The 7,870-nt window shown below is 55.0% G+C and overlaps 1 long non-coding RNA gene across 1 annotated transcript; it reads right to left on the bottom strand.

Annotated features, from left to right (window-relative positions):
- Window positions 1-461: 461 nt before the first annotated feature.
- LOC142481436 (uncharacterized) lies at window positions 462-7,663 on the bottom strand. Its single transcript, XR_012795779.1, has 2 exons — window positions 6,789-7,663; window positions 462-741 (listed from the first exon to the last, which is right to left on the bottom strand). It is a non-coding gene; the product is annotated as an uncharacterized LOC142481436 (long non-coding RNA).
- Between the last annotated feature and the right edge of the window lie 207 nt (window positions 7,664-7,870).

Raw genomic sequence — 7,870 nt, 5'->3', positions numbered from 1 at the left:
ATGGCTGGGAGAGGAAGGAGAGCTGGGGGGAGTAAGTGGGGGGTAGAGAGTTTGCTGGCCGGGGGAGGGGGACGAGCTGAGGTTGGGGTGGGGGGGGGGAGGGTGTTTGCTGGCCGGGAGAGGAGTCAGTAAAACAGTAAAACAGCTGCTTTTCATTTATTTTAAATTGTTTTTAATACTCAGATACAACGTGGTATTTTCAGCATCGCAGAAACAGACGTGTCTGGTACTCGCTGTCCTAGAGTTGATGGGACCCATAGTAACATAGTAACATAGCACAGAGTAACATCCACGTGTTTATATAGAAAATACTCACATTATATGGCAGCCCGGGACCCCCTATACACGTAACATGTTGGGAGGGGGTCCCAGGTAACATGTTAGGGAGGGGGTCCCAGGTAACATGTTAGGGATGGGGTCCCAGGTAACATGTTAGGGAGGGGGTCCCAGGTAACTTGTTAGGGAGGGTGTCCCAGGTAACATGTTAGGGAGGGGCTCCCAGGTAACATGTTAGGGAGGGGGTCCCAGGTAACATGTTAGGGAGGGGGTCCCAGGTTGGGTTTGGGGTGTGTGCGTGGCCCTCCTCACTTGGGTAGGGGGGAGATGAATACGTTCTTGTAACCTTTCACGCCCTTCAGAAGGTCGCTCTCAAAATCCACCACCAGCTTACGGAGCCCAGAGAGCTGGGGCATCAGATCCACGCGCACCTTAACTTCCTGCCCGGGCTCCACGGGGTAGTCACTGTGGGGAGGGGAAGGAAAGAGGGGTGTTATATACCGGCTGTGCTCCCCCCCTCACCCAGTGCTCTTACGCTTCTCCCCCCCACACATACAGCTCTGTTCTGCTGCTCCCCCCCCCAACCCAGCTTTCTTACACTGCTCTTCCCCCCCCACACCCAGCGCTCTAACGCTACTCCCCCCCTGCACCCAGCGCTCTGACACTGCTCCCCCACCCACCCAGTACTTTCTGCGCTTATAGTGCCTGGCATCAGCGACGCCGCGCCAAAACAAATACATTGAATCCGTCACATGTGCTTACAGTAAGCGCGACGGCGTCGTAGCGACAAAAAATTGGGAAGCCAGTGAAATTTGATTTTGGGAGAGACAGTCGCCACATGTGACTGTCTCTACACCATTCACAGAGCACCTACTGCACTCTGCCCTCCCCCTTCGTGACATCACTGGCCTTGTCGCCAGCGACGTCACTCATAGTGACGGGTGACGTCATTGGTAGCCTCGCTGGTACTATAAATGCGGCTTTACACTGCTCTCCCCCCTCCCACACCCAGCGCTCTTACACTGCTCCCCCCCCCCACACCCAGCGTTCTTACATTGCTCTCCCCCCTCCCACACCCAGCGCTCTTACACTGCTCCCCCCCCCACACCCAGCGTTCTTACACTGCTCTCCCTCCCCCCACACCCAGCGCCCTAACTCTTCTCCCCCCCTGCACCAAGCGCTCTGACACTGCTCCCCCCTACCCAGCGCTCTTGCACTGCTCCCAGCACACCCAGGGTTGCCATATGTCTGGTATTGAACCGTACAGCCCAGGGGGGTAGGGGTATTTGATATATGTATTGGGGGGGCTGGGGTATTCTATATATGTATTGGGGGGGGTTGGGGTATTTTATATATGTATTGGAGGGGTTGGGGTATTTTATATATGTATTGGGTTTTTTTTGGTATTTTATATATGTTTTGGGGGGGTTGGGGTATTTTATATATGTATTGGGGGGTTGGGGTATTTTATATATGTATTGGGGGGGTTGGGGTTTTTTATATATGTATTGGGGGGTAGGGGTATTGTTTATATGTATTGGGGGGGCTGGGGTATTTTTTATATGTGCAACCCATAGACCCCGGGGCAATCGCAGATCGGCCCCCCTAAGCTGTACTGGGATCTGGCTACATGACTTTATGTGGTGCATACCTGTTGGCAACAGGAGGGCCTGAGTCTCCTGCGATGGTATGGGGGATAACAGATTTCTGGGGTGGATGCCTTCGTTCTCATTCAGTGGTGCAGCGCCTCCATCTCTAGTAAGCCCCAGGAATGCGGGGTGGAATCCTTATAGAGAGTTCCCACACAGGGATGAGAGATTCCAGTCTCACACAAGTTTGTCTTTCTTTAAAAGCAGCAGTCTTTTTTCACAGCAGTAGCAGCAGCAGCAGGTAGACAGGTACAGGGGTATCCAATCCACTCTGACTGTTCTCCCTCTGGATGGTCTCTTCCCTGCCACCACTCTGGATCAAGGGCACCCAGAGTGGGGCTAACTCTTCCCCTACCCCCTAAGCAGGGTGAGAGGTACTGGTCCACCTCACTAACTACACTATGGTTGGATCAGCTCTACTCATGAGCTGATCACTCCTCCAACTGTAACTGTGACCTTGCTTGTCACACTACCTTCACACAGAACTAAATAGGAAGTGACACTGCCTTATGTAACCTCCAGTAGGCACCGCCCCTGCATCTCTTGCTTAGACACAGGGTCACATGACCTACCTTCACTTACACATCACAGTGTCAGAAGCAGGGAAAACCCATATCAACTCCTGGCAATCTGCCCTTAGCAGAGTTTACACACAGGAGGAGGATAGGACTATAGCCCCATTTCTTACCAGGGCTACATATGTATTGGGGGGGTTGGGGTATTTTATATATGTACTGAGGGGGTTGGGTTATTTTATATATGTATTGCGGGGGTTGGGGTATTTTATATATGTATTGCGGGAGTTGGGGTATTTTATATATGTATTGCGGGAGTTGTGGTATTTTATATATGTATTATGGGGGAGTTGTGGTATTTTATATATGTATTATGGGGGGGTTGGGGTATTTTTTATACGTATTGGGGGGGTTGGGGTATTTTATATATGTACTGAGGGGGTTGGGTTATTTTATATATGTATTATGGGGGTGGGGTATTTTATATATGTACTGAGGGGGTTGGGTTATTTTATATATGTATTATGGGGGTGGGGTATTTTATATATGTATTATGGGGGGGTTGGGGTATTTTTTATATGTATTGGGGGTGTCGCATATTTTAGCATTCTGTCCAGTATTTTTGGACAAGCCCCCCCCCCGCCCCCTCATAGCCATCCTGCATCCACCGGCGCCCCCCCCCGTAGCAGTCACAGGCGCCCCCCCCCCCAGTAGCAGTCACCGGCACCCCCCCCCAGTAGCAGCCACCGGCGCATCCCCCCCAGTAGCAGCCACCGGCGCCCCCCCCCCCAGTAGCAGCCACCGGCACCCTCTCCCAGTAGCAGCCACCGGCGCCCCCCCCCCAGTAGCAGCCACGGGCGCCCCCTCTCCCCCAGTAGCAGCCACCGGCCCCCCATCCAAAAGGTAAGTCTGACTTTTATTTGTATTAGGGGTGTATTTTTTATATGCATTGGGGGGATGGGTGGGGGTATATTTTTATATGTATTGGGGGGGGTGGGTGGGGGTATAGTTTTATATATATTGGGTGGTTAAGTAAAAGTTGCGCACTAAAAAAGAAAATCTGTGGTCGGTGTTCTGACATCCCCTTCCAGCATGCGGGAGACTCGGGACAACTGTAAGCCAGCAGGTATACTACTCCATGTAACAGCATAGTGTGCCCAGTACTAGACCCTATCTGCGATTGGGGGTGGGAGGGGGGGGGGTGGAAACAGGGTTACATATGTGCATACCGGTATTATGTCTCTGGATTTAGTAACCAATCTGGGATTGAGTAGGGAGAGAGCAGGGCTTCTGCTGCTAGGGGGCTGAGCAGCTTCCTCCATCCTGATTGGCTGCATTACACAGCTGCAGCGAATCAGGAGGAGGTGGCAGGAGCCTGGGGGTGGGGCCAAAGAGCGGAGGAAAAGTATGGAGCAGAGAGAGGTGAGGCTGTCTCCTGTCTGCCTCCTTTCTCCTATGTGTATATTTATGTGTGTTCTTGTACTGTTTTGTGTGTATCCTGGGCTCTTAGCACAGAGACACAGAGAGAGAGAGAGACAGAGACAGAGAGACAGAGAGACACAGAGAGAGAGAGAGAATGAGAGAGAGAGATCGAGAGATCTGTGTCCTGTGTTTGTTCTGTTTTGTTTTGTCCTGGTGTGTGTGTATTTATTTGTACTTGTACTATTTTGTGTGTGTCTTTTCTGGCTGTCCTGTGGGGGTGATAATGACAGGGAGGGGGGTGAGAGAGGATGAAGGAGAGGATAATGAAGGGAGGGGGGATGAGAGGATGAAGAAAGGGGGGATGAGAGGATGAAGGGAGGGGGGATGAGAGGATGAAGGGAGGGGGGGATGGGAGGATGAAGGGAGGGGGATGAGAGGATGAAGGGAGGGGGGGATGAGAGGATAAAGGGAGGGGGGGATGAGAGGATGAAGGGAGGGGGGGGGGTGAAGGGAGGGGGGTGAGAGAGGGTGAATTGAGTGGGGGATGAGAAGATGAAGGGAGGGGGTGTAAGGAATCGGGGAACACATTCTTTGCGGCGTGTTTCCTCCTTATCTGCTGCTGCCGCCGCCGCCACTGTTCCTGCCATGGCGTGCTCCCCCGCTCTCATTACAGAGCGCACGCGCACCCGCAGCTCTTCTAGCTGCCGCACAGTAACCTGGTCCCACCTCCCGCAACGCGTCGCGCATCTCTCCCGCACGGCGCGCACACGCGATGATGTGCAACAATCCCCAGCTGCGTGGCAAATCTCTCCTCCCTGCCTTGTTGCCTGCAGCCTCTCCCAGCTCCGCTAGGGCCGCACCTCCGCTCCGCCTCCTGTCCCCATTGGTCAGCCCTGTCTGTAAATACTTCCTGATTCCTCCCATGCTTTGCTCAGCATTATCCTATGTAGCCTCGTGAAGCTCACTTCTGTTGTGCAGTGCTCTGTCTCCTTTGCAGTTAACCTCTTGTGTACCTACTCGGCTTGTTTGTGGACTCTTCTGGATTTTGTATTTTGGCATACCCTCGACTACGGCGATCTCTCCTACCCTTGAACATGGCATACGGACTCGGCCTTCGCTGCTCTCTACAATCCAGACACGGCTTACGGACCCCTACTATCCTGTCTTCTCCAATCCAAGAACTCGGCAAGTATACCCCATCTTCTACACTCTCCAACCCAGACCCGGCTACGCTAAACTATCTGCCTTCCAGGCACGCCTCTGCTGCTGCAGGTGTGTGGTGTTATACCTTCCCACCTCAGTGCTGGGGTCTTGTCTTGTTTGTGGCAGCTTGAGCGTTACAGGGGGATTAGATGATGAAGGGAGGGTGGGTGAGAGGATGAAGGGAGGGGGGATGAAATGATGAAGGGAGAGGGCATGAGAGGATAAAAGGAGGGGGGGGGGTGAGAGGATGCAGGGACGGGGGGATGAGAGGATGAAGGGACGGGGGATGAGAGGATGAAGGGAGGGTGGTGAGAGAGGATGAAGGGAGGGGGTGAGACGCTGAAGGGAGGGGGGATGAGATGATGAAGGGGGGGGGGGGGTGAGATGATGAAGGGAGGGGGGGTGAAATGATGAAAGGAGGGTGGTGAGAGGATGAAGGGATGGGGTGAGAGGATGAAGGAAGGGATGGAGGTGAGAGGATGAAGGGAGGGGGTGAGAGGATGAAGTGAAGAGGGGGTGAGAGTGGATGAAGGGAGGGGGGGATGAGATGATGAAGGGAGGGGGGATGAGAGATGAAGGGAGGGGGAATGAGATGATGAAGGGAGGGGGATGAGAGATGATGAAGGGAGGGGGGATGAGAGAGGATGAAGGGAGGGGCGATGAGAGAGGATGAAGGGAGGGGGGATGAGAGAGGTGGGATGAGATGATGAAGGGAAGGGGGATGAGATGAAGGGAGGGGGATGAGAGAGGATAAAGGGAGTGAGGGTGAAAGGATGAAGGGAGTGGGGGATGAGACTGGATGAAGGGGGGGTGAGAGAGGATACGGGGAGGGGGAGAGAGGACGAGGGGGGTGAGGATAAGGGGAGAGAGAGAGAGGATGAGGAGGGGTGCAGTATTGCTCACCATGGGCCTGTATGACTGCAGCTCAGTTATTTATAAATTATCTGACCATTACGTCATTTGTTCTAAATTTAACTCCAAGCATGCACCAATTTGCACCAATTTGCACTATTTCATATTCTTTTCTAAAAAAAATCCTCGGAAGGGCACAATCCCTCCCTCCCCTCCCACTACCTCCCTCCCCCTCCCGCTCCCTCCCAAGACCCCTCCCCAGATTTTTTACGAAACAGAATATAAATTGGTGCAAATCGGTGAATACTTGCAGTGAAATTTGGAAAAAATTACATAACAGTCAGGTCCTTTATAAATAACATTCTTCCCACCAGCGATTCTCGCGCGTCACACCTTTCACCATTGTGTCCAGTAATTTTGGACAAGCCACCTGGCAACCCTACCCACCCCCAGCGCTCTTACACTGCTTCCCCCCCCCATCATCCAGCGCTCTTACACTGCTTCCCCCCCCCATCACCCAGCGCTCTTACACTGCTCCCCACCACATCCAGCGCTCTTACACTGCTCCCCACCACACCCAGCGCTCTTACACTGCTCCCACCACACCCAGCGTACATACTCTGCTCTTCACCCCACCCAGCACTCTTACACTGCTCCCCACCACACCCAGCACTCTATACTGCTCCCCACCACACCCAGCGTACATACTCTGCTCTTCACCCCACCCAGCACTCTTACACTGCTCCCCACCACACCCAGCACTCTTACACTGCTCCCCACCACACCAGCACTCTTACACTGCTCCCCACCACACCCAGCGCTCTTACACTGCTCCCTTCCCCACAGACTCATCCTGTTACCCCCCACTTACAGTATCTTGACTTGCTGCCCTCCGTCAGTCCAGCTCCTCCACGGTGAAGCTGCAGCCGGTCAGCGGCTCGGCCAGAGGGTTCCTCAGGGTCAACTGTGCCACCAGTTTCCTCTTCTGCATGGGCTCTCCGAGAATCTGCACAGAGGGGGCACAGGTCAGCATCACCCCGGCATGGAGGCAAGGGTCAGCCTGACCCTGGGCCAAGGGGGCAATGGTCAGTCTCACTCCAGCCAAGGGGCCACAGCATCACCCGGAAAGGGGGGCACGGCTCAGCCCGTCCAAGGGGAATGAGTCAGCATTACCCAGCCTATGCCTGAGAAAAGGGGGTACACAGCAGCCTTGCCTGGGTAAGGGGGGCACACAGCAGCCTTGCCTGAGAAAGAGGGGCACACAGCAGCCTTGCCTGGGTAAGGGAGGCACACAGCAGCCTTGCCTGGGTAAGGGGGGCACACAGCAGCCTTGCCCGGGTAAGGGGGGCACACAGCAGCCTTGCCTGGGTAAGGGGGGCACACAGCAGCCTTGCCCGGGTAAGAGGGGCACACAGCAACCTTACCTGGGTAAGGGGGGCACACAGCAGCCTTGCAGGGGTGAGGGGGCACACAGCAGCCCTGCCTGGGTAAGGGGGGCACACAGCAGCCTTGCAGGGGTGAGGGGGCACACAGCAGCCCTGCCTGGGTAAGGGGGGCACACAGCAGCCTCGCAGGGGTGAGGGGGCACATAGCAACCCTGCCTGGGTAAGGGGGGCACACAGGAGGCTTGCAGGGGTGAGGGGGCACACAGCAGCCCTGCCTGGGTAAGGGGGACACACAGCAGCCTTGCAGGGGTGAGGGGGCACACAGCAGCCTTGCCTGGGTAAGGGGGGCACACAGGAGGCTTGCAGGGGTGAGGGGGCACACAGCAGCCTGCCTGGGTAAGGGGGACACACAGCAGCCTTGCCTGGGTAAGGGGGACACACAGCAGCCTTGCAGGGGTGAGGGGGGCACACAGCAGCCTTACCTGGGTAAGGGGGTCACACAGCAGCCCTGCCTGGGTAAGGGGGGCACAGTGACACAGCAGCCTTGCCTGGGTAAGGGGGACACACA

This window comes from Ascaphus truei, unplaced genomic scaffold (genome assembly GCF_040206685.1).
Source record: "Ascaphus truei isolate aAscTru1 unplaced genomic scaffold, aAscTru1.hap1 HAP1_SCAFFOLD_2669, whole genome shotgun sequence".
In the NCBI taxonomy this organism is placed as follows: domain Eukaryota; kingdom Metazoa; phylum Chordata; class Amphibia; order Anura; family Ascaphidae; genus Ascaphus; species Ascaphus truei.
The sequence above is the reverse complement of the archived record's forward strand: the minus strand, read 5'-3'. Positions and strand labels throughout refer to the sequence as shown.